This window comes from Anolis carolinensis, chromosome 4 (assembly GCF_035594765.1).
Source record: "Anolis carolinensis isolate JA03-04 chromosome 4, rAnoCar3.1.pri, whole genome shotgun sequence".
In the NCBI taxonomy this organism is placed as follows: Eukaryota; Metazoa; Chordata; class Lepidosauria; order Squamata; family Dactyloidae; genus Anolis; species Anolis carolinensis.
The window spans coordinates 256,346,015-256,372,638 of NC_085844.1; positions in this window are offsets into that span (position 1 = coordinate 256,346,015).

Consider the following 26,624-nt stretch of genomic DNA (forward strand, 5'->3'; position numbering starts at 1 on the left):
GAGGAAGCAGGAGGACATTTTTGCTCCCTGGCTTCAGGTAGGATTTGGCTAAGATTTGGCTAAGATTTTAAACTGAGTTTGGGCTTGGCTCCTGTGGTCAAAGTCTAACTGTTGTGTGACTGTTGTGTTGAAAGAGAGCCAGGTACTTAAGTTGATTGACAGCAGGCATTGTCCCCTGTTAATTGAGTTTCTGGGAAAGCTTTATTTGCCAGTGTGAGTTTCTGCCAGAGCCTGATCCCAGAAGGGCAGTTGGTTCTCGCAGAAGCAGAGGAAGCAGGAGGACATTTTTGCTCCCTGGCTTCAGGTAGGATTTGGCTAAGATTTGGCTAAGATTTTAAACTGAGTTTGGGCTTGGCTCCTGTGGTCAAAGTCTAAAAAGGCACCTTTACTAACTATCCTTTGCAGTACATACAGGAAACAAAGCAACATAAACAAATACACAAAGACGTGGTTTGTTGCAGTCTGCACATAAAGTGCGTGCATATTACTTAACTGTACAAAGATCCCACTTGGCCACCACGCTCACCAAGAGATGCAACAAAAGCAAAACATTCCCATCACATGCACCAGCTGTGGCATGTTCCGCTTTTTCACACAAAAACTAGACAACTACATCTGCTCCAAATGCAAACAGATGACTCTGATGGAGCAGAGGATCCAACAGCTCGAGCACCGTATTAAGACCCTTAAGGACATTCAGGCACTCGAGCTCTTCTTGGACACTGCACAACACGCTGCTGTAGATCAGCAGCCTGCATTACACCAACACCACCAAGACCATGATCAGGAACCTTATGGGGAGATCAACTCAAAGGTAGACAACCCTCAGGCTTGGAAGGAGGTCACCCATAGAAGGAGACGCAGGACCAGGCAGCCTCCGCAGAACTCCTCTGCTCAGCTGCATTTACACAACAGATTTGAAATTCTTACATCATTAACATACAATCAGGAAACACATCTTGTGGAGGACCACAGTTTCTTAGATACCACTCAGTGGACCATCCTGGATCAATGCGCAGGGGATAGCCCTGACAGGGACAGTGCATCACCACAGTCACACTTATGTAATCATGCAAATGCTCCACCCCCAATCATAGACCAGGAGCAACAGGAACATCCTTGGGAGAGTAATGGGCTCTCGGATGTATCTCAATGGATTGTCATTGATGAATGCACTGGGGATGTTGAGGAGGAGGACAACACTTTACACCTACATGATTCACTTCAACAGGAACACTCTTCAGGGGACATACACACTGTCTTGCACAAAAGGGACCCTGTCAATCCTCAAAGGAAACAGGTCTTGGTAGTAGGTGACTCCCTCCTTAGAGGAACGGAAGCCATCATTTCCAGACCGGATGGGATGGCTCGAGAAACATGCTGCCTCCCGGGGGCAAAAATACACCATATCACTCAGAGGCTCAGCAGGCTCCTAAAGCCCCATCACCCTCCCCACCTTATGTTGATTCATGTAGGTACCAATGACACCGCTAGGCATACTTTTCAAAAGATCACAAATGATTTTCGAGCTCTGGGAACAAAGCTAAAACTGTATAATGTACATGTGATCTTTTCATCCCTCCTCCCCGTTGTAGGACATGGCTCTACAAGGGCCGGAAAAATAGTACAGGTCAATAACTGGCTCAGAAAATGGTGTCAAGAGGAGCATTTTGGCTTCCTTGACCATGGTCTACTCTTCCAAGAGGATGGACTACTGGCAAGCGATGGGGTGCATCTCACACAAGTAGGAAAACATCTTTTTGCACACAGACTCACAAACCTCATCAGGCGCACTTTAAACTAAATCCACTGGGGGAGGGGAACAACAGCCTGGCGAACACTATATTACCCACGACCACAGGGAACCGCCGTAAGGCTAAACGGAGGGCTGCACAAACACAGCAAGGACCAAGTACAGAGAGCACAATAATCCCAAATAAACAGTTCGAGGGGAGGTCACAGGGGCTTACATGTCTTTACACTAATGCTCAGAGCATGGGAAATAAGCAAGACGAACTCCAACTCCTAGCACAGCACCACACATACGATGTCATAGGCATCACTGAAACCTGGTGGGATGACTCCCATCACTGGAATTTAACCATTGAGGGCTATAACCTCTTTCACATAAATAGAACAAAGGGGAGAGGAGGGGGAGTAGCTTTATATGTCAAAAACAGTTACGTTGCAGAAGAAATGCAAGACTGTAATCCGGGAAACCAGCTTGAAAGCATCTGGATAAGAATCAAGGGAACCGGGACTCAAAAAGATCTTGTCGTGGGTGTCTACTACAGACCTCCGAGTCAGGATGAAGGACTTGATGAAGCCTTCTGTCAACAGCTGACCAAACAGGCACAAAGAAGAGATATAGTAGTCATGGGCGATTTCAATTATCCCGATATCTGCTGGAAAACAAACTCAGCCAAGAGTACAAAGTCCAACAAATTCCTCACTTGCCTTGCAGATAATTTTATGGTCCAGAAGGTAGAAGAGGCAACAAGGGGATCAGCAACTCTTGATCTAATCTTAACAAATGTGGAAGACCTGATCAATACAGTTGAAGTGGTTGGATCCTTAGGGGCAAGTGACCATGTGCTCCTGCAGTTTGCAATACAAAGGAATGCTGAAACTAAGACAAGTCAAACACGCATTCTGGACTTTAAGAGAGCTGACTTCCAAAAAATGAAGGAATTACTGAGCGGCATTCCATGGACGCCGATATTAAAAAACAAGGGAGTTAAGGATGGATGGGAGTTTTTCAAAAGTGAAATACTCAAGGCGCAAATGCAAACAGTGCCAACAAAGAAGAAAAATAAGACAAGTGCAAAGAAGCCAGAATGGATGTCCAAAGAACTTCTAACTGAGCTAAAGCTCAAAAGTGACATGCACAAGAAGTGGAAAAGGGGAGAAATCACCAAAGAAGAATTCAAACGTATAGCCAACTCCTGTAGGGAAAAGGTTCGCAAGGCTAAAGCGCAAAATGAGCTCAGGCTTGCCAGGGACATAAAAAACAACAAAAAAGGTTTTTTTGCTTACGTTGGTAGAAAAAGGAAGAAAAAGGAGGCGATAGGGCCACTGCAAGGAGTAGATGGGGTGATGGTGACAGGGGATAGGGAAAAGGCAGAACTGCTTAATGCCTTCTTTGCCTCGGTCTTCTCACAAAAAGAAAGCCATCTTCAACCTCAGCAACATGGAATGGACGAAGGATTGGGGGAAATCCAACCCCAAATAGGGAAACAAGTTGTCCAGGAACACCTGGCCACTCTAAACGAATTCAAGTCCCCAGGGCCAGATCAGCTACATCCAAGAGTATTGAAGGAACTAGCGGAAGTTATTTCAGAACCACTGGCAATCATCTTCGAGAGTTCTTGGAGAACAGGAGAAGTCCCAGCAGATTGGAGGAGGGCGAATGTGGTCCCTATCTTCAAGAAGGGAAAAAAGAACGACCCAAACAATTACCGTCCGGTCAGCCTCACATCAATACCAGGCAAGATTCTGGAAAAGATCATTAAGGAAGTGGTCTGCAAACACTTAGAAACAAATGCGGTCATTGCTAATAGTCAACACGGATTTACCAAAAACAAGTCATGCCAGACTAATCTGATCTCTTTTTTCGATAGAGTTACGAGTTGGGTCGATACAGGGAATGCCGTGGATGTAGCATATCTAGATTTCAGTAAGGCCTTCGACAAAGTCCCCCACGACCTTCTGGCAAACAAACTAGTAAAATGTGGGCTAGACAAAACTACGGTTAGGTGGATCTGTAATTGGCTAAGCGAACGAACCCAAAGGGTGCTCACCAATGCGTCGTCTTCATCATGGAAAGAAGTGACAAGTGGAGTGCCGCAGGGCTCCGTCCTGGGCCCGGTTCTGTTCAACATCTTTATTAACGACTTAGACGAAGGGTTAGAAGGCACGATCATCAAGTTTGCAGATGACACCAAACTCGGAGGGATAGCTAACACTCCAGAAGACAGGAGCAGAATTCAAAACGATCTTGACAGACGAGAGAGATGGGCCAAAACTAACAAAATGAAGTTCAACAGGGACAAATGCAAGATACTTCACTTCGGCAGAAAAAATGGAAATCAAAGATACAGAATGGGGGACGCCTGGCTTGACAGCAGTGTGTGCGAAAAAGATCTTGGAGTCCTCGTGGACAACAAGTTAAACATGAGCCTACAATGTGATGCGGCAGCTAAAAAAGCCAATGGGATTTTGGCCTGCATCAATAGGGGAATAACGTCTAGATCCAGGGAAGTCATGCTCCCCCTTATTCTATTCTGCCTTGGTCAGACCACACCTGGAATCACACTGTGTCCAATTTTGGGCACCACAGTTGAAGGGAGATGTTGACAAGCTGGAAAGCGTCCAGAGGAGGGAGACTAAAATGATCAAGGGTCTGGAGAACAAGCCCTATGAGGAGCGGCTTAAAGAGCTGGGCATGTTTAGCCTGCAGAAGAGAAGGCTGAGAGGAGACATGATAGCCATGTACAAATATGTGAGGGGAAGTCATAGGGAGGAGGGAGGGAGCTTGTTTTCTGCTGCCCTGCAGACTAGGACACGGAACAATGGCTTCAAACTACAGGAAAGGAGATTCCACCTGAACATCAGGAAGAGCTTCCTCACTGTGAGAAGGGCTGTTCACCAGTGGAACTCTCTCCCCCGGGCCGTGGTGGAGGCTCCTTCTTTGGAGGCTTTTAAGCAGAGGCTGGATGGCCATCTGTCGGGGGTGCTTTGAATGCGATTTCCTGCTTCTTAGCGGGGGGTTGGACTAGATGGCCCTTGAGGTCTCTTCCAACTCTGCTATTCTATGATTCTATGATATAATTTAATTTTAATTTAATTTCCAGTATTTATATTTCGCCCTTCTTTCTCACCCCGAAGGGGACTCAGGGTGGATCACATTACACATATAAGGCAAACATTCAATGCCTTGACATAGAACAAAGACAAAGACAAACGCAGGCTCCGAGCTGGCCTCGAACTCATGAATCTCTTGGTCAGAGTGATTGGTCTCAGCTGGCTGTAGCTGGCTGCTCACCAGCTTGCGCCACAGCCCAGGCTGAAAACAGAGAAATTCTGAAAACAGAGAAATTCCAGACATGATTCAATCAGGGGCAGGTAGCACCTGTGAACAAAAGATATACTTTGCACTTTGGCCCAGATCCTTGTTTTACTCTTCTGCTTTTAATATTTTATGCTATATGTTGATTACTATGATGGTTTTATTGATATTGATGTTTTATTGTTGGTATAATTGTTTTATCATTTTATTGTTGTATGTTTTCGGACTTGGTCCCCATGTAAGCCACTCCGAGTCCCCATTGGGGAGATGGGGCGGGGTATAAAAATAAAGTTATTATTATATTATATTATATATATATATATATATATATATATATATATATTCCCCGAAAATAAGACATCCCCGAAAAATAAGACCTAGTAGACGTTTTGCTGAATTGCTAATTATAAGGCCTCTCCCAAAAGTAAGACCTAGCAGAGTTTTTGTTTGGAAGCATGCCCAGCGCCTGCCAAACAGAACACCAGAGCAAGCAGAATTGGTAAATGTACATACCAGTTGTACATGGAAATAATGGTAGTAACAAGAAATTCTTGATAGGATTCACAGTTTGTCTGGTTATGCTGGTTTGTGATGACAACTACTGTACAGTATATAATAAGTGTTCATTATTTTGTTCAACAATAAATGTGAATTCTTCTTCATGGAAAAATAAGACATCATCTGAAAATAAGACCTAGCACATCTTTGGGAGCAAAAATTAATATAAGACACTGTCTGATTTTCGGGGAAACACGGTATGACAGGCATCCTTGGAGGTTGTGAGGTCTGTTGGAATTTAAACAAGGAAGGTTTATCTATCTGTGGAAAGTCCAGAATGGGAGAAAGAACTCTTTGTCTGTCTGTGGCAAGTGTGAATGTTGCAGTTAATCACCTTGATTAGTACTGAAAAGCCTTGCAACTTCAAAACCTGGCTGATTCCCATCTGGGGGGAAAATCCTTTGTTGGACAATAATAAAGAACAACACTCTAAAATCAGGACACTATATAAAGAACAACAATAAGTGGCTGAGGGGCAAAAGGAAGGGGCCTAAGGCTGTGAGGAATGGTGGGAGTTGGAGTCCAAAACACTCGGAAAGAAGACCCAAGTTTGCCCAGATCCTTCTCTGCCTAAGAGTATGGGTGCCCTCTCAAAACCGTTGTTGTTGTTGTTGTTATTGTTGTTGTTATCTTTATATATAAAAATACAGCTTGAGTGTTGTGCACTCAGAACTCGAAAAGTAGTCGGTCAATTAACTTGAAATTTTGACACAACGTTGCTTTCTAATATGCACGTGTTTTCATAGTAAAATGAGTTTGGGGAAGAGAGAAGCACGGATGATGGGATATGCAGTACATTCAATCACTTCAGCTCCCACAGACCCCTGCGACTTGCACCAATAACAGAACAGAACCAAACCTGGCACACAGACCCCCCCCCCTTCCCAACGACCCACTTTATGTCCTAGTGTGGTTAGAGGAGGACAGACCATGGATGATGGGATTTGCAGTATCTTCACCCGAATAGTCTCCAACAAACCACCACGACCCCCACGAATGACGGACATGGACCATATTTGGCACACAGACACCTCATTATCCACTTCGCGTCCTGGTGCTGATAGGAGGAGGATGGCCCGCGAATAATGGGATTTGCAGTACCTTCACCCAACTCAGCTCCAACTTCAACAGACCATAGAGACCCACAGAAATGATGGACCTGGACAAAACTAGGCACACAGACTCCCCATGACCAACAGAAAATACTGGAAAAGTTTGGGGAGCATTGACCTTGATTTACGGGAGTTATAGTTCACCTGCATCCAGAGAAATTGTGAGCCCCATTGAGAATGGATCGGGACCAAACTTGGCACAGTGAACCCCCAAGACCAACTGAACATACTGCAGTGGTTTGTGGGAATTGAACTTGATTATGGGAGTTGTAGTTCACCCTTATCTAAACCCAACCGACAATGGAGCAGGACCAAACTTGGCACACAGACCCAACATGGCCAACTCTACCTACATGCAGGAGTTGGGGGTGATTGCCCTGGGAATCCCACCGACATGGCGTTCGAGCTCAAACGACTTTAATTTCCAATACGCCTTGCGCTCGCAATGACTATCAATAAAGCACAGGGGGAATCTTTACAAGTGTGCGGCTTGAAATTAGAAAACAAATGCTTCTCTTATGGGCAATTATACGTCGCATGCTCCAGAGTCGGTAAACCATCTGACCTTAATGTTTATGCAGAAAAAAGACAAAACAAAAATGAAGCCAATCCACTAGCTTTACAATAAAAATGATTTCTGGTAAAAACTTCTTTTTCCTTCCTTTCAATTCCTTCCACATAGACACAGCAACGCAAGGCAGGGTATTGAATTGAATGATGTGTGTTTCTCGGTGAATCTATGTTCGCTGCAATACTTTTGTTTACTTTCAGAGTAATTTCATATCATACTGAGCCACAGCAGAGCGTGGCCAGGTTTAGTTAGTTAATATATTTATTTACACCCTGGTTTATCTCTCCCAAAGAGGACTCAGGGCTCTTCCACACTGCCCTTTTATCCCAGGATCTGATCCCAGATTATCTGCTTTAAGATGGAATATAGGAGTCCCCACTGCCAGATAACCTGGGATACACACATAATCTAGGATCAGATCCTGGGATAAAGGGAAAGTGTGGAAGAGCCTGTCGAACCTCAGGATAGCTGGTTCACCTTGCTGGTTACACCAAACTGCACACAGGTTGAAGTCTTTTTAGTTTATTAGAAAATAGAAGATAGAAAGTTCTTTAAAAGCAAAAGTAAAGTTCCAAAGGATTGTTACAAAATAAAGCCTTAGAGAATAATACAGGAAATCACGAGGAATAAACAAGGTCCCATTAGAGCATGACAAAGTCCCAAGAACATGAACACAAAAGCTGCAAGATAATCCAGGAAAACGAGAGCTTGCTTCTTGGTTGAACGAAAGTTGCTTTGACAAAGGTTTGTCTCCAAACACATTGCTTTAATACCGTTTGCAAAGCATGAAAGCATTTCTTTGGCCTCTGACCTCCTTCTTGTTTGCTATTCTCACACTCCTTCGAACCCTGAATTCCAAACGGTCAGCCCGATCTAAAGATTCCGTTTCATCAAGGTCAGACTGCTCGTTAGTGTCAGCCTGCTTGCTATCAGACTGAGAACTGTCCTCCTTTTCTGAGTCAATTTGCACCTGGCTAGTTTCAGTATCCGCAACATCATTCCTTGCTGTGGGAAAATGAACTTGCACTCTTTGTTCTTCATCTTCTACAACAGGGACATTTTGAACCTGATTTTGAACCTGAATCCCATAATCCCCATCAGGGTCCATCTGAGGTTCCAGATGAGTCACAACAGAGCCCTCAAAGCGGCTTAAAATAAAAGCATTAGCACACAATGTAAATTATCTAGATATGCAAACTACTCCCAGGAATTCCTAGCATTGGGAAGTTTAAGTGCGGTCAAGATGCATTAATCCTACAGTGCAGCAGATGCACCCGTGGGCACCTGTTGTGACTCAGCAACAGCATAGTCAAAGTGAGGATGAAGAAGGGGATTCTGGGTTTCAGATACAAGAGCCAGATGATGGGATGCAGGATGAATTTCAGGATGATGGCATGGGAATGGGAATGATACAGGCTGGTTCAGAGGCTCGAGAAATGCAGCTTGAGCAGAATGAACTGTTGACCCAGTTGGCCATGGATAACAGCCAGGATGACATTCCCATGGGAATTAATGAGCAAGAGATGTCTCAAGCCCTGGTGTCTTCAGCCCTGGTTCAGGTGCAAGATAACGAGGACCTTGAAGGGGCGCCATCATTATCTAGGGCGGACTGGTTGTTATGGAAGGGAGTTCAGCCTCGTAGGAGTGTAAGATTGGCGGGGAAGATGGAGGCCTCCACAGGAAAGAGAAATGCATTTTTGGGTTGCTTTTAAAAGTGTGTGTTTTTGAGAAAGATTTTTGTCAAAGCAAATTCCCGCTTCATCTGAGTGGATGTTCCTGCTTCATGCCTAAGAGAAGTTTCCTGTTCCTGGATCTTTGTAATCTTTGGGCCTTTGTTCTTTGGGATCTATTGTCTACTGTTTTGGCTTATGAATTATTGGATTTCTATGGCTTATGGACTAATGGATTTTTATGGCTTATGAACTATTGGATTCCTATTGACTCTTTTACTGCAATTTTGAAAACCTTATAACTGCCTGCTTTGATATATATATGCTTTAGCTCAATAAAACTACAAAAGACTTCCTTCTGTGTGTGACTGGGTGTCCATAGCAAGGTGAATTATTCTAAAGTGCAACAGCACCCTTCTGCATTCTCCTTATATCCCAAGATCTGATCCCAGGTTATCTGTTTTCAGATGGATTATATGAGTCTCCATTGCCATATAATCTGGGATAAGCAGATAACCTGGGATCAGATCCTAGATCAGAGAGTGCAGAAGGGGCCTAGCCCAGGGCCCTGAGGACTCTACCTGCAGCACAGGTACGCCAGGAAAAGCAACGGAAGGAGGAGAGGCTGCAGACTGCGTCTCCCCAACCCCCCTGAAGCCAGACGTTCAAGCAAAGGAGTGGGGAGGAACCCAGAAAGCAAACCCACTCATATCACGGTTCATTATACTTGCATTCTATATTACACAAGCTAAACATGAGTCAACAGTGTGATACATCGACCAAAAAAGCCAAGGCAATTCTCAGCTGCATTAACAGAGTCCAGAGTCATGGGAAGTATGTGTGCTATTTCTCTCCTGCTTTGGTCCATGGAATGTCCAGTTCAGTTCAGGACAACACAGTTCGGGAAAGATATGGACCGGTCAGAAGGGGCCCAGAGAAGGGCCACCAAAAGGCCTGGGAGCCATGAATCCCAATGAGGAGCAGCTGAGGGAACTGGGAATTAGCTTGGAGAAGAGAAGGTTAAGAGGGGACATGAAGAGAGTCGTGTTGACATATTTGGAAGGGCACCATGTGGAAAACTAAGCAGACTTCTTTCCTGCTCTCAAGGGACAAGGACACAATGGAAGAATGGATTCACAGAATCACAGAGTTGGAAGAGACCCCATGGGCCATCTAGTCCAACCCCATTCTGCCATGCAGGAAAAGCGCAAAGTATCCCTGACAGATGGCCATCCAGCCTCTCTTTAAAAGCCTCCAAGGAAGGAGTTTCCTGTTGTGGTAATCTCTGAGCGGTTAGACTCATTTTAACCCTCTCTGGGGGAGATTCCACCAAAAATCAGCAGAGTAGCAAAAGCAAAAGCTTTCAAATGCAACAGTTACTTACACGAGGAGAGCAAGAGAAGCCTTTGTCTATTTAGGATTGCAATGGATTTCAGAGTCTCATTAAAAGTTCAAAAGTATTTATTCAGGTAAAACGAACTCCATTGTAGATAGAAAGGCTTGGGAGCTGTCTAGTCTACTCTAGACTGGTTTCTAAGGAAAAATAAGAAAGGAAAAATAACAAACATCTAAATAGTTACATCTTGCCAGGAGAGATGGTGAGATGCTTCTTGTTAGCTAGAAGAACAAAGAGAGAGGAGAGAACCAAAGTGGTTCCAACCTCATGGTCCAGTTTATTGGGGCCATAAAAGACATTCTGACCAATGAGAAGTTAGTGTCCCTAAAGATTCACATTTCTACTAACTTCAAAGTAAGGGATGTGATGTAAACAGGATAGAGTGAAACACAGTAAAGCCTGTCTAGGCATGCTTTGGAAACAGGGAAAGGATTCCCTCAATCTAACTCTATCATCTATCTAATTACATCTAGACTTGAGTAGTCCAGGGTGATTCCCAACACACTCCAAGGCAGAGAGTTCCACTGCTGAACAGCTCTTCTTACAGCCAGGAAGCTCTTCCTAATGTTCAATGGAATCTCCTCTCCTGTCATTTGAACCCGTGGCTCCATTGAGTCCTAGATTCCAGGGCAGCAGAAAGGAAGCCGGTTCTCTCTTCCTTGTGACACCCTTCCACATATTTATACATGGCTCCTCTCATGTCTCCTTCTCTCAACTGTCTTTGCCTTTCCTTTGTTATGCCTGTCACATCTTACATTTGTTGTTGTTGAAATTCATTGTGTTAGTTTTGGCCCATCGGCTCTCTAATCTGTTAAGGTCATTTTGAATCCTGATCCTGTCTTCTGGACTATTAGCATTCCCTCCCCATTTGGTCCCATCTGCAAACTTGATAAGCACTCCCTCTAAACCTTCATCCAAGTCATTAATAAAGATGTTGAACAGAACTGGGTTCAGGACTGAACCCTCTTTATGGCACTTCACTCATCACTTCTTTCCAGGATGAAAAAGAGGAACCCTTTTGGTTCAGTTGCTTGACTACTGTATATACTCGAGTATAAGCCGACATGGTTGTCTGGCCATGTTCCAGAAGTGTTCTCTCCTGATGTTTCAGCCACATCTATGGCAGGCATCCTCAGAGGTTGTGAGGTCCTGGGCCTGAGGATGCCTGCCATAGATGTGGGCGAAACGTCAGGAGAGAATACTTCTGGAACATGGCCAAACACACAACAATGCTGTGATTCCGGCCATGAAAGCCTTTGACAACACAATCCAACATTTTTAGTAATCACAGCATTCCCTTCTAGGTGATTCAAGTTGCAAGACATGGGATCTCAGACAAGGCTTAGGAAGAACTGTTCAAAGGTGGGCCGGTCTGTGCTTTGAGTCCCCTTTGGGGAGATAAAGCGGGGTATCAATAACTATATTAACAACAACAACAACAACAACAACAACAACAACAACAACAACAACAACGGAGGAGGATCCTCCTTCCTTGGAGGACAGAAGGCTTTAGTCCTTCCTTCCTCCATGGTAGAAGAGGGTTGGACTAGATGACCTTTTGGGTGGGTCCCTTCCAACTCTAAAAATTCAACATTTCCAGGATTCAAATTTAAAAAAGATTCTATCTAACTTTTAAGGAAGAACATAATTATGGCAAGGCCTTGGAGCCTGGGGGTATCCTTCTCTGGAAGTCTTAGAGCAGAGGTTGGATGGCCATCTATTGGGAAGGTTGAATGGTGTTTTCCTTTATGTTGGAAGGGAGGTGAATTGGATGGCCCTTGTGGGTCTCTTCCAGCTCTAGGATTCTATCCCAGCCATAATGACACGCATGTCTTTTCAACTTTAGCTTGACTTTGCAGAGACTCCAATGTTGTATTCATGTGTAGTTGCAGGTGACTCCTGTGTTGTATGTATTGTGTGCATTTGTTCAGGTTTCAGGCCAAGCTTGGGAAGAACCACCCAAAAAACGTGCATTCTCCAAATAAGCCTAGTGCACGCTTGATCCTTTCACATTCAGATTAAAACAGCAAAGCGGTCCAGATTTTGCTCTTGTGGTTCTCACTGCCACAAAACCATATTGGCAAATTTCAAAATCTCCTTCGTCGATTCTCTCATGAAACAAACCCAATAGACACATTTCTGGGTTTTTTCTTAACCTTTTTTTTAGTAATTATTCTATTAGTTTCTTTAGTCACCTTTTTCCAAAAAATGTTTCACCACCTGTTCTGCCCCCGCGCTAGCTATTTATTTGGAAGGTGTCTGTGATGCAGGGAACACATCGAGGGCTAAACATTGGAAGTAAAAACAACAAGGTATTAAATAACAGATCTCAAACTTCCTCTCCTCCAGAGTTTTCCTGCCAGTCTTTGTGAAAGGAGTTAAAATCCTTAAAGCACAACCACAGTTCTGGCTGGATGTTACGTTAATATAGTTTTAATTGGTTCTCAATTTGTTATATAAGGGTTATCCAGAAAGTAGATTACGTTTTGGAATTAAAAATGAACAAAGTATAGGAGAAAATATTTACTATATGCAGTTGAAAGCCACACCCAAATACCACTTCTCAACATAGTCGCCATTCAAATCTAGGCACTTATCATAGCGATGAATGGGCTTGGCAACTCCTTCCCCACAAAACTCTGCCACTTGCATTCTCAACGGAGCGTTTTGGCGATGATGCACAGCTGTGGGAAGGAGTAACCGGCTGGTTGAGGACGCAAGTGGCAGAGTTTTGTGGGGAAGGAGTTGCCAAGGTAAGCTCATTCAAGTGCCTAGATTTGAATGGTGACTATGTTGAGAAGTGGTATTTGGGTGTGGCTTTCAACTGCATATGGTAAATGTTTTCTCCTATACTTTCTTCATTTTTAATTCCAAAACGTAATCTACTTTCTGGATAGCCCTCGTATTTCCAATATGGCTTTACTTTGTATCTTTACTTTTATATAGCTTTGATGTAACTTGTGTGACGTGTGTGGCTTTGACGTGACTTGTGTGGCTTCAATTTGATGTTCTACTTGATGGTTCTTCCACCTTCCTTACTCTTCACCTTCCAATGCCGCACTGCCTGCCTTCCCAAGGAGCTAGAAGGGACTTGGCTACGACTCTGCCACGGAGAGAAGTCTTAAAGGGACAGGGCAAGGGTGGTCCCAAATACAAGGAGGAAGAGGCTATCTAGACCTGTGGTTCTCAACCTGTGGGTCCCTCCCCAGATGTTTTGCACTACAACTCCCAGAAATTTATTTATTTATTTGTTTACTATACTTTTACCCTGCCTTTCTCACCCCAAAGAAGACTCAGGGTGGATTAACAATGTGGCAATAATTCAAGCCCTTTAAAAACAAATACAAAGGAAGTCATTGAAATACACATTAAAATACAATTAAAACCATTAACACTTGACTCTGTCAACAGAGTAAATCACGTGATCCATGGGCATAGTCCGGGGCCATTCCATTAGTCAAGTCCATATGCTTTTTTTCATCTGAGATGGTTCATAGAAGGAGATACGTTTGGGCAGGTAAACTGGGCCAGAACCATTTAGGGCTGCCCGGTAGCAGACGGGCAGCCAGTGGAGCTGATGCAGCAGGGGAGTTGTATGTTCCCTGTACACAGCTCCGGTGAGCAATCTGGCCGTGGCCCATTGGACCAGTTGCAGCTTCCGAACAGTCTTCAAAGGCAACCCCACGTAGAGCACATTGCACTAATCTATTCGGGATGTAACCAGAGGGTGGACTACTGTGGCCAAGTGAGACCTCCCAAGGTACGGGTGCAATTGTGCAAAAGCTCCCTTGGCCACTGCTCAGGCTCAGTGATGAATCCAGGAGGGCAGCACCCAAGCTGTGAACCTGCGTCTTCAGGGGGAGAAATCCCAGCCAGTTTACCAGCTGTTAGCATTCCTGGGAGTTGAAGGCCAAAACATCTGGGCACCCACAGGTTGAGAACCACTGATCTAGACTAAACCCACAAACTATACATAAAATACTAATCTTCTCTCTCTAAATGACGGCTTAACAGGAGTAACAGTGAGAAATCTTGCAGAGGGAGGACACCACCCTACACGCCCACCAAGCATGGAAGAAGGTGCCTTTCTGCATTCTGCATCTCCAACTGGAATTGTGCATCTAAAGAAAAATACTAGAGGAGCTCTCCAAGGTGCTGAAATCTACCAGCAAACAAGGTTCAGAACCTTGGAGAACTCCTTGAAGGCTTGCCCTAAAAGCCTATACTGTAGGGCTTAAGCAGCTGAGGGGGGAAAGGAAAGGGCCTGAGGTTGTTGGGAATGGTGGGAGTTGAAGTCCAAAACACCTGGAGGGAGGGCCCAAGTTTGCCCATGCTTGCTTCATAGGGTTGCCTTGGGGTCAAAAGGATTTCAAGGCGCACAACAACCGCCATGTTGACGTAGCCCTAAACCTCCAAAAGCTAAAGAGCGTGACAGCTGAGAGGTTTGCTTGACACCTCCCTCTCTCTCTCTCTCTCTCTCCCTCTCTCTCTCTCTCTCGCTCACCTTGCTCATCCTTCCGCCAACCCTGCAAGGTAGGTCAGCCTGGCCACGGCCATCCCTTGGCTGCCAATGGAGGCTGGCAAAGCCGAGCGGCCGCCTTGCCCGAAACCACCTGCCACGTTCGCAGCCGAGATTATTTTTAAACGAGGGATTTTTCCATCTCATTATCACTCGCGCTCGCCTTCCTTTTCTCCTGCTTATCCTTCTATCAATCACTGATATTTATACCCTCGCGTTTCGGGACAATGCGGCTCTTGCCAGGCATTCGGCACATCAGAGCATCGCAAAGCAACCATCTCGGAGCAACGGGACAGCTAGAGCCGGTAACAGCGTGCGGCGGTAATAAAAACAGCAGCCGCCGTAATCAAGTTATCACTTGAAAGCCAAATCCACCTTGAAAAGGATCAGAGAAAACAAGGCGGAAATATTTGGGTCTCTGAAACTTACTTAAAACACGCACACACTTGGCTATGCTGGAAGGAGATGCAAAGCAATGTGGCTGCATCTAAGGCAGCATCCACACTGTGGAACAAATGCAGTTCAGTATCACTTGGAACTGCCAAGGCTCAATGCTAGGGAAGCATGGGAGGTGGAGTTCTGGTGCTTTGGAAAACTATAAATCCCAGGATTACATAGAATGGAACCACTGTACAGTAGAGTCTCGCTTATCCAACATTCGCTTATCCAACATTCTGTATTATCCAACACAGTTTGCCTTTTATTAGTCAATGTTTTTGAGGTGAATTTTTCAATACATTGTGAAGTTTTGGTGCTAAATTCGAAAATACAGTAATTACTACATAACATTACCGTGTATTGAACTGCTTTTTCTGTCCATTTGTTGTAAAACATGACGTTTTGGTGCTTAATTTGTAAAATCATAACGTAATTTGATGTTTAATAGGCTTTTCCTTAATGCCTCCTGATTATCCAACATTTTCGCTTATCCAACATTCTGCCGGCCCGCTTATGTTGGATAAGTGAGACTCTACTGTAGTTGAAAAGTGTTAGGATTTTCCTGGGTGTTATGAGGGAAAACTATGGAAACTCCAAAAATATGCAAAATCAGGATACTTATCGTTGAGCATTCAGCTCACAGCAAGCAGAGTGCGAAGTGCCATGTGGCTGTAAAGAATTTAGAATGCAGAGTTCTGTCTTCAAAATCGTAAAAGGCTTATTTACATCAACAATAATATTTACATTTCGTAATAGTAAAGAACTGGGTCCGAGCTGCCCCATAACTCCATCTCTTCTAGGGTTCAAAGAGAGGGAAAATCTCCAAGCACAACATTTTTGCTGACACACAAGCAGAGAGACGTCTCAAAACACACAGAACACACTCAGGTGCAAAAGCAGAAGTCAAAGGCAAAAGGCATGCATGCACCTGCAAAATACCACTTCTACATAACCCATCAGAATAAGAGAAGAAACTGAGAGAACAGAAGAAACAGATAGAGTAGAGTCTCTCTTATCCAACCTTTGCTCATTCAACGTTCTGTATTATCCAACGCAGCCTGCCTCCCACCTGGATCCAGGCTGTTTCTCTAGGCAGCAATCCACAGCAGGCCAACTTGCCCAACAACAACGCAAAGGCAGACATGCTCCCAAACAAGTGGCAGGGGAAGTCATACCGTGTTTCCCCGAAAATAAGACAGTGTCTTATATTAATTTTTGCTCCCAAATATGTGCTAGGTCTTATTTTCAGGGGATGTCTTATTTTTACATGAAGAAGAATTCACATTTATTGTTGAACAAAAAATGAACATTTATTCTATACTGTACAGTAGTTGTCATCACAAACCAACATAACCAGACAAACTGTGAATCCTATCAAGAATTTCTTGTTACTGCCATTATTTCCATGTACAACTGGTATGTCTCCCTTCGGGGGAGATGGAGGTGGGATATAAATAAACTTATTATTATTATTATTATTATTATTATTATTATTATTATTATTATTATTATTATGTACTTTTACCAATCCTGCATGCTCTGTGTTCTGTTTGTCAGGCGCTGGGCATGCTTCCAAATACAAACTTTGCTAGGTCTTACTTTCGGGGGAGGCCTTATATTTAGCAATTCAGCAAAACTTCTACTAGGTCTTATTTTTCGGGGATGTCTTATTTTCGGGGAAACAGGGTAGGGAGGAGGGAGGGAGCTTGTTTTCTGCTGCCCTGCAGACTAGGACACAAGGGAACGATGGCTTCAAACTACAGGAAAGGAAGGAGATTCCACCTGAACATCAGGAAGAACTTCCTGACTGTGAGAAGGGCTGTTCGACAGTGGAACTCTCTGCCCCGGACCGTGGTGGAGGCTCCTTCCTTGGAGGCTTTTAAGCAGAGGCTGGATGGCCATCTGTCGGGGGTGCTTTGAATGCGATTTCCTGCTTCTTGGCAGAATGGGGTTGGACTGGATGGCCCATGAGGTCTCTTCCAACTCTACTATTCTATGATTCTATGATTCTACTGTACTATTATTATCATCGTCATCGTTGTCATCATCCTACTTTGATCCCTTGCTTGAAATTCAAAGTTAAGGCTTCCTGCCTTTGTGGTGGGTCAGAAATAAAATTATTATTAAGAATATTATTAGTGTTATTATTAGTATTATTACATGGCCTTTGGGTTACTGTTATCACCACCACCACCACCACCATCATCATCATCATCCTGCTCTGATCCCTTGGTTGAGATGCAAAACTACAGCTTTCTGCCCTTGTGGAGGGATGGACTACATGGCCTTTGGGTGGTTGCTATCATCATCACCATCACCATAACCATCATCATCATGCTACTTTGATCCCTTTATTGAGATGCAAAGCTAGGGCTTCTTGCTCTCGTGGAGGGCTAGAATACATGACCTTTGGGTTGCTGCTATCATCATCATCATCATCATCATCATCATCACCATCACACCACCATCACCATCATCACCATCACCATCACCATCATCATCGTGCTTTGATCCATTGACTGAGATGCAAAACTACAGCTTTCTGCCCTTGTGGAGGGATGGACTACATGGCCTTTGGGTGGTTGCTATCATCATCACCATCACTATCACCATCATCATTATCATCATGCTACTTTGATCCCTTGATTGAGATGCAAAGCTAAGATCTTCCTGCTCTCCTGGAGAGCTAGACTACATGACCTTTGGATTGCTGCTACCACCACCACCACCACATCATCATCATCATCATCATCATCATCATCATCATCATCATCATAGAATCATAGAATAGTAGAGTTGGAAGAGACCACATGGGCCATCTAGTCCAACCCCCTGCTAAGAAGCAGGAAATCGCATTCAAAGCACCCCCGACAGATGGCCATCCAGCCTCTGCTTAAAAGCCTCACACCACCATCACCATCATCACCATCACCATCATCATCATCATCGTGCTTTGGTCCATTAACTGAGATGTAAAACTACAGCTGTCTGCCCTTGTGGAAGGCCGGGCCACATGACCTTTGAGTTGTTGCTATTATTATTATTTACATCCTATTTTACTATCTTGGTTGAGATGCAAAGCTAAGGCTCCCTGCCCTTGAGGAGGGCTGGATTACACGATCTTTGGGTTGTTGTTGCTGTTGTTGTGATGCTAAGTCTTGGAGGTGGGCCAGGGCGCTTGGAAGGACTGACCCAGGCTCCTTCCCGGCGGCTCAGCTCTTGGCCCCGGCCGTTCCCAGCAGCGAAAGTGGAGGAGATGATGATCCCGTTTCGGCCAGGGAGGGAGGGAGGGGGGGAGGGAGGAGCACGTGCGAAGCTACTAATCCCCTAATCCCAGGATTATGGCTCCATTTCAAAGGCCTCCGTTGTGTCACCGCTGGCACAGAACAGCACAACAGGCAGCCGGCTTGGACACAGCAGCACCCACCAGACTCCCCCACACAGACCTTTCATGAGACAAAACGAGGACAACACAGCTCGGAACCTCATAGGATCACGTAACCTCAAGTGGGTTCCCAAAGGCCATCTAGACCAACCTCCTGCCAGGGCAGAACATCAGTCCTGAAAGAGGGACATCTATCCTTTGCTTTCAAAGCCTTTCATCACCCTCTGGGGATGAAGGCAGGAGGCCACTAAAGGAAGGGGACTGGCATGAACCAGAGGAGGAAGGGTGTAGTAATAAAGCGGCGTGGATGTTTTGGGAGCAAGACCAAATAAAATTACAAAATCTAGAACCTTGCAGTTGGAAGGGTTCCCCAAAGGCCATCCAGCCTAGCCCCCTTCTGCCAGGCAGGAAGATACCATCCAACCTCTCCAGACAGATGGACATCCAGTCTCTGCTTAAACCTTCCAGAGAAGAAGACTACACTGGACTCCCAAGCCAGTGAGGAGGCAAGCAATCAGCTTTGCTCCTTGCTTTAGGTAAGCCCTGTCTAACATTGCATTAAAAAGCTTTGTTTGTGTTGACTCTTTTCTTAGATTGCGTTAGGAAGCCGTGCTTGGAAGAAACCTCACAGGCCATCCAGTCCAACCCCTTGCAAGAAGCAGGAAATTCTCATTCAAAGCACCTCTAACAGATGGCCATCCAGCCTCTGCTTAAGAGCCTCCAAAGAAGAAGCCTCCACCACTGTCCGAGGGAGAGAGTTCCAGGAAGATACTATCCAATCCCTCCAGACAGATGGCCATCCAGTCTCTGCTTAAACCTTCCAGAGAAGGAGACTACACTGGAAGTTGTCTATCTTCCACTAGAGTTGAAAGGGACCCGAAAGGCCATCCAGTCCAGCCCCCTTCTGCCATACACAGGAGGAACACAGGGACAAAGCCTCTGGACAGACACACAGCTTCTGCTTAAAAATCTCCAGAGAAAGAAGGAGACTCCCTTGGATTCTAAGAATCCCCCATAAGGCTGGTGGGCCCCGAGTGCGAGATAATCCCATTGAGATGAGACTTGGTCACTCCCCCCCCCCCCCGCACTGCCCATCCCCACAGATGGACGTAGACTCCGACCCAGGCATGACTCAGGCGTCTCCTTTGGCGGCCAGGGAAGCGGGCCTGATAAATGGCACTACATCACTCACTTTGCACTTTGGAGGCAGGTGAGAGCGAGCGTGTGCGGCAAGTGAGAAAACACCGAGAGGCTGGGAAGGTGGGAGTCACAAGAGAGGGTCATTAACACCGAAGGGCCAGGGAGGGTGGCCGTCCATCAGCGTCTGAGTCTTGGCTCTCCGGCTCAGAGGGAGTTCATGACACACCGAGGAGGCCTCCCGGGGATTGAAAGCAGCAGAGGGAAGACGGGCACGGTGATGGCACCCAGGGCGGCACTCACACTCCCCAAAGGCACTCACACTCCCCAAAGGAGGAAGTGGCAGTGGGGAGTCATGGCATCATAAACTGCTTGAGGCTGGAGGGACCCCCAAAGGCCATCCAGCCCAGTCCCCTTCTGCCTGGAAGGAAAACACAACCAAAGCCCTCCAGAAAGATGCCCCTCCAGACCCTAACTAGTAAAAATCATCATCACCATCATCATCATCATCATCGAACCGCAGAATCATAGTGTTGGAAGGGACTCCCAAAGGCCATCCAGTCCAACTCCCTTCTGTCAGGCAAGAAGACATAATCAAAGCCCTCCTAACAGAGGGCCATCCAGCCCCTGCTTAGTAAAATCATCATCATCGTTAACCACAGAATCATAGTGTTGGAAGGGACCCCAAAAGGCCATCCAGTCCAACCTCCTTTGCCAGGCAGGGTTAGGGTTAGACCCTAACCCAAACGAAGCCCTCCCGACAGATGGCCATCCAACTTCTGCTGAAAGACCTCTTTCTCTGGAGGGGAGGAGACTCCATTGACTCCAAGGCGGCGGCGGCAGGAGCATTTTCCTCTGCCAAGCTGCTCTTAACCACAGGAGGTTCTTCTTAATGGACTTTGTAGGGCACCGCAAGGTAACAATCTGCAGCGTAGCATCTGTCAAATTTCCACCGTTGTGTGGAGAGGCTCTCCTGGGTTTTCTGGGTAACCTTTATCCAGGGGAGGTTTGCCTTTCCCTTCCTCAGAGGCTGAGCCACTTGCCCAAAGTTGCCCAGTGAGTCTGACACCCTTCTTAACCATGGACTCAGGCCTGGAAACACCCATGACCCCTGCACCACCCAAGAGTCCAAGAATATAAGCAGTTTATTGTAAAAACATATACAAAGCATATAAAAATCAGGCATGAGAAAGGAAGATATATAATCCAAAAAGGTTATCAAAAGGTGAGACCCAACCAATAATCCAAACGTTCCATAAAGTTCCAAAGGTGACAAAGTCCAGGAACAGCCAGGAATCACAGACACAGCACAAGTTTACCATCAGGAAAATATAACTAGTAAGACTTGAACAGGAGTGCATGAACAGGGACATAGAAAACTTCCAGGATATATTAAATCCAAAATCACAGCTTGACTTGAACCAGGAAAAAGAGACTCAGGCATAGCTTCTCACTCTAATGCAAGGTAAACAACTTGTTGCTTAATAGACACCCATGAAATCATTCTGTTTCCCATGAATTTCTTTCCCAACTTTCCCACGTAATCTCTGAACGATGCAATCTATGTATTGTCGAAGGCTTTCATGGACGGAATCACTCGGTTGCTTTGAGTTTTTTGGGCTGTATGGCCATGTTCCAGAAGCATTCTCTCCTAACATTTCGCCCACATCTATGGCAGGCATCCTCATAGGTTGTGAGGGAGGTTTATCTATCTGTGGAATAATGTCCAGGGTGGCAGAAAGAACTCTTGTCTGTTGGAGGCAAGTGTGAATGATGTAATTAATTACATTGATTAGCAGGGTTGTTGTGTGTTTTCCAGGCAGTATAGCCATGTTCCAGAAGCAATCTCTCCTGACGTTTCGCCCACATCTATGGATGGCATCCTCAGAGGTTGTGAGGCATATGATATACCTCACAACCTCATATATTTTTTATATAATTTTGTTTGAATACACGTAGTTTAATTTATTGATGTTAGACTTTAAATTGATGTGAGGTTTTAATGTTATTTTTATATGTGGGGTTTCTCTGGAATTTTTATGTCAGTATTTGTTTGTTTATGGAGGCATTGAATGTTTGCCATTTTATGTTAGAATCCACCCTGAGTCCCCTCGGGGAGATAGGGCAGAATACAAATAAAGTATTATTATTATTATTTTATTATGACACAGCAAACAAGATAGACATGCTGGATTTCGTATCACAAAATCACAAGTCGAACACTTCCCAAGTGTCTAGGACTGTGTGATGTATTTTCGGATGATGGGTGCGGATCCCAGTAGGGTGGCCTTTTGCAGTTGGCAGATCGTGATTTTGTCAATGTCTATTGTTTCCAAATGCTGGCTGAGATTTTTTGGCATGGCACCCAATGTGCCCATCACCACCGGGACCACCTGCACTGGTTTCTGCCAGAGTCTTTGAAGTTCAATCTTGAGGTTCTGATAGCGGCTGAGTTTTTCCTGTTGTTTTTCGTCAATGCGACTGTCACCTGGGATGGCAACATCAATGATCCAAACCTTTTTCTTTTCCACAACTGTGGTGTCTGGTGTGTTGTGTTCCAGATCTTTGCCAGTCTGGATTCGGAAGTCCCACAGTATCTTTGCGTGCTCATTTTCCAAGACTTTTGCAGGTTTGTGATCCCACCAGTTCTTTGCTGCTGGGAGGTGGTACTTGAGGCATAAGTTCCAATGAATCATTTGGGCCACATAGTTGTGCCTCTGTTTGTAGTCTGTCTGTGCGATTTTCTTACAGCAGCTGAGGATATGATCAATGGTTTCGTTGGTTTCCTTGCACAGTCTGCATTTTATTATTATTATTATTATTATTATTATTATTATTATTATTATTATTATTATTATTATTATTATTATTGTTATTATTATTTCTCACAACCTCTGAGGATGCCTGCCATAGATGTGGGCAAAACGTCAGGAGAGAGTGCTTCTGGAACATGGCCATACTGCCCGGAAAACACACAACAACCCTGTGAAAGCCTTTGACAATACCTTGATTAGCATTTAATGGTCCTGTGGCTTCTTCCTGTCTGAGAGAATCTTTTGTTGGGAGGTAGCTGGCCCTGATTGTTTCGTGTATGGATTCCCTCTGTTTTTAGAGTGTTGTTCTTTATTTACTGTTCTGATTTTTGAGCTTTTTGATATATAAACCTTCCTTGTTTAGTTTCTCCATACCTCACAACCTCTGAGGATGCCTGTCATGGATGTGGGCAAAACATCAGGAGAGAATGCTTCTGGAACATGGCCATACTGCCCGGAAAACACACAACAACCCTGTGAAAGCCTTTGACAATACCTTGATTAGCATTTAATGGTCCTGTGGCTTCTTCCTTTCTGAGAGAATCTTTTGTCGGGAGGTGTTAGCTGACCCTGATTGTTTCATGTATGGATTTCCACTGTTTTTAGAGTGTTGTTCTTTATTTACTGTTCTGATTTTTGAGCTTTTTGATATATAAACCTTCCTTGTTTAGTTTCTCCTTACCTCACAACCTCTGAGGATGCCTGCCATAGATGTGGGCGAAACGTCAGGAGAGAATGCTTCTGGAACATGGCCATACTGCCCGGAAAACACACAACAACCCTGTGAAAGCCTTTGACAATACCTTGATTAGCATTTAATGGTCCTGTGGTTTCTTCCTGTCTGGGGGAATCTTTTGTTGGGAGGTGTTAGCTGGCCCTGATTGTTTCATGTCTAGATTTCCACTGTTTTTAGAGTGTTGTTCTTTACTTACTGTCCTGATTTTAGAGTTTTTAAACTCTAAAACAAAATCTGGCTCCCAGTATTAAAAAAAAAACTCTAAAAGGACCCCTCTGACTTTTTCGACTCGGCTTCCAATCTTGCCCCAAAGGACAAAGCCACTCTCTCTGCCTTTGCTGCAGCCAAATCACGACGAGGATCATCTCCGAGCACAAAAGCCCGCCGCAATCCCTTTCTCCACACCTTACATAATTTCACAGGACAAGAGCCCTGCAGGCACCGTTTTGCAAAACTCTCTCTTTCTCTTGCTCTCGACTAATAAGTCCCCAATGCTTTTGCCTCCCTTCACTCTTGCCCCAGTTCTTTGCCTGCCTTTGCCCTTCTCTGACTCCTTTCCAGATCTAGTTTTGCTTGGGCCTCTATCATAGGCATGGGGAAACTTTGGGTTTTCTTCCATGTGTTTTGGACTGCAACTCCCACCATTCCTGGCCTCAGGCCCTTTCCTTTTCCCCCTCAGCCGCTAGCGGCTGAGGGGGAAAAGGAAAGGGCCTGAGGCCAGGAATGGTGGGAGTTGCAGTCCAAAACACATGGAAGAAAACCCAAAGTTTCCCCATGCCTCCTCTATCAGGTACGAAATGACATTGATAACTCAGGAACACAAATCACCGTGTTACGTAGTGTAATAATCCCAGTTGAGGAGGCTTGATGATATTGATACAACCTAGAATCGTCTTGGCCTTTTAAGCTGCCGCCTCACACTCCTGGCTCGTGTCCACTTAAACGCCCTTTCGCAAGGACTGTTTCCAAGGCAGTTCCCATCCATTCTATCGATTTGAGCATTTCATTTTTATTGCCAAAGTGCAGTACCTTCAATGTCTTCTTGAATGCTTTCATGTCCGGAATCACTGGGTTGCTGTGAGTTTTCCGGGCTGTATGGACATGTTTGTTTGTTTGTTTTTATTTGTTTGTTTACGGCACTTCTACCCCGCCTTTCTCAACCCTGACAGGGACTCAAGGCAGCTTTACAACACAGGCAACATAGGTATTCATTGTCTCATTTGTCTTGGTAATAATAATAATCATAATAATAATCTATATATAAAAGGGTAATGAAATTTCGGTCTAGGACAAAACAACAAAACTACACATCCCAGAAACACTAAACTTGGCAGCACAACCCCTCATCCATGCCGCTACGTTCATACAAGAAAAAGAAAAGAAAAGTCCTAATTAGAGGGAGAGGAATAATTGTTTTTATCCAATTGCTGCCAGTTAGAAGGCTAAGCTCCGCCCACTTGGTCTCCTAGCAACCCACTCAGCCCAGGGGACAGGCAGAGTTAGGCCTCACTTAGGCCTCTTCCACACTGCCTATAAAATACAGATTATCTGATTTTAACTGGATTATATGGCAGTGTAGACTCAAGGCCCTTCCACACAGCTATATAACCCATTTATAATGGACTTAATGTCAGAGGAAACCTTTACCCTTTACCTTAACTACCACCAATTCCTCAATACGTTATTTCCTATACCACCAGACTTCGCCACAGCAACGCATGGCCGGGCACAGCTAGTAATAATATAATAATAAAACTTTATTTATATACCGCCCTATCTCCCGGATGGGACTCAGGGTGGTTTCCAATCATAAAAACCACACATACATTACATAACAACGTAATAACACATTATTAAGCAAGGTAAAACAATCTATATATATAAAAGAGTGATGGCATCACGGCAATTCACAAAACAACAAAACTACAGGCCCCCCAACCTCAAAATTTGACAACACAACCCATCATCCACGCCTCTAGGTTGATACAACAAAAAGAAAAGAAAAATAAAGTCCTAATTAGAGGGAGAGCAATAATTTTTTTATCCAATTGCTGCCAGTTTAGAGGGCTAATCTCTGCCCACTTGGTTGCCTAGCAACCAAGGGACAGCCAGGTTTCAGTTAGGGGGCAGGCAAATTTAGGCCTCACTTAGACTTCTTCCACAGATTATCAGATTTGCACTGGATTATATGGCAGTGTAGACTCAAGGCCCTTCCACACAGCTATATTACCCATTTATAATCTTATATTATCTGCTTTGCACTGGATTATCTTGACTCCACACTACCATATAATCCACTTCAGTGTGCATTTTATACAGCTGTGAAGAAGGGGCCTCAGATAATCCAGTTCTGAGCAGATAATATAAGATTAGAAATATACAGTAGACTCTCACTTATCCAACGTAAACAGGCCAGCAGGATAAGTGAATATGTTGGATAATAAGAAGGGATTCAGGAAAAGCCAATTAAACATCAAATTAGGTAATCGTTATACAAATTAAGCACCAAAACATCATATTATACAACAAATTTGACAGAAAAAGTAGTTCCATGCGCAGTAATGCTATGTAGTATTTACAGTAGAGTCTCACTTATCCAACGTTCTGGATTATCCAACGCATTTTTGTAGTCAATGCTTTCAATATATCGTGATATTTTGGTGCTAAATTCATAAATACAGTAATTACTATATAGCATTACTGTGTACTGAACTACTTTTTCTGCCAAATTTGTTGTCTAACATGATGTTTTGGTGCTTAATTTGTAAAATCATAATTTAATTTGATGTTTAATAGGGTTATTCTTAATTCCTCATTATCCAACATATTCGCTTATCCAACGTTCTGCCGGCCCGTTTATGTTGGATAAGTGAGACTCTACTGTACTGTATTTACAAATTTACCACTAAAATATCACAATGAATTTAAAACACTGACTACAAAAAACATTGATTATGAAAAGGCAGACTGCGTTGGATAATCCAGAACATTGTATAAGCGAATGTTGGATAAGTGAGATTCTTCTTTAATATGAAATAATTACTGGGATAGAATAATGCAGAACAATATAATCTCTAAAACCAGGACAGTAATTAAACAGGGGAATTCCACACAGGAAACAATCAGGGCCAGCTAACACCTCCCAACAAAGTATTCCCATCATCAAAGTCTGGCAAATCCTGTTTTCTCAGGGCCACAGACAGTGGAAGCACATAAAATAT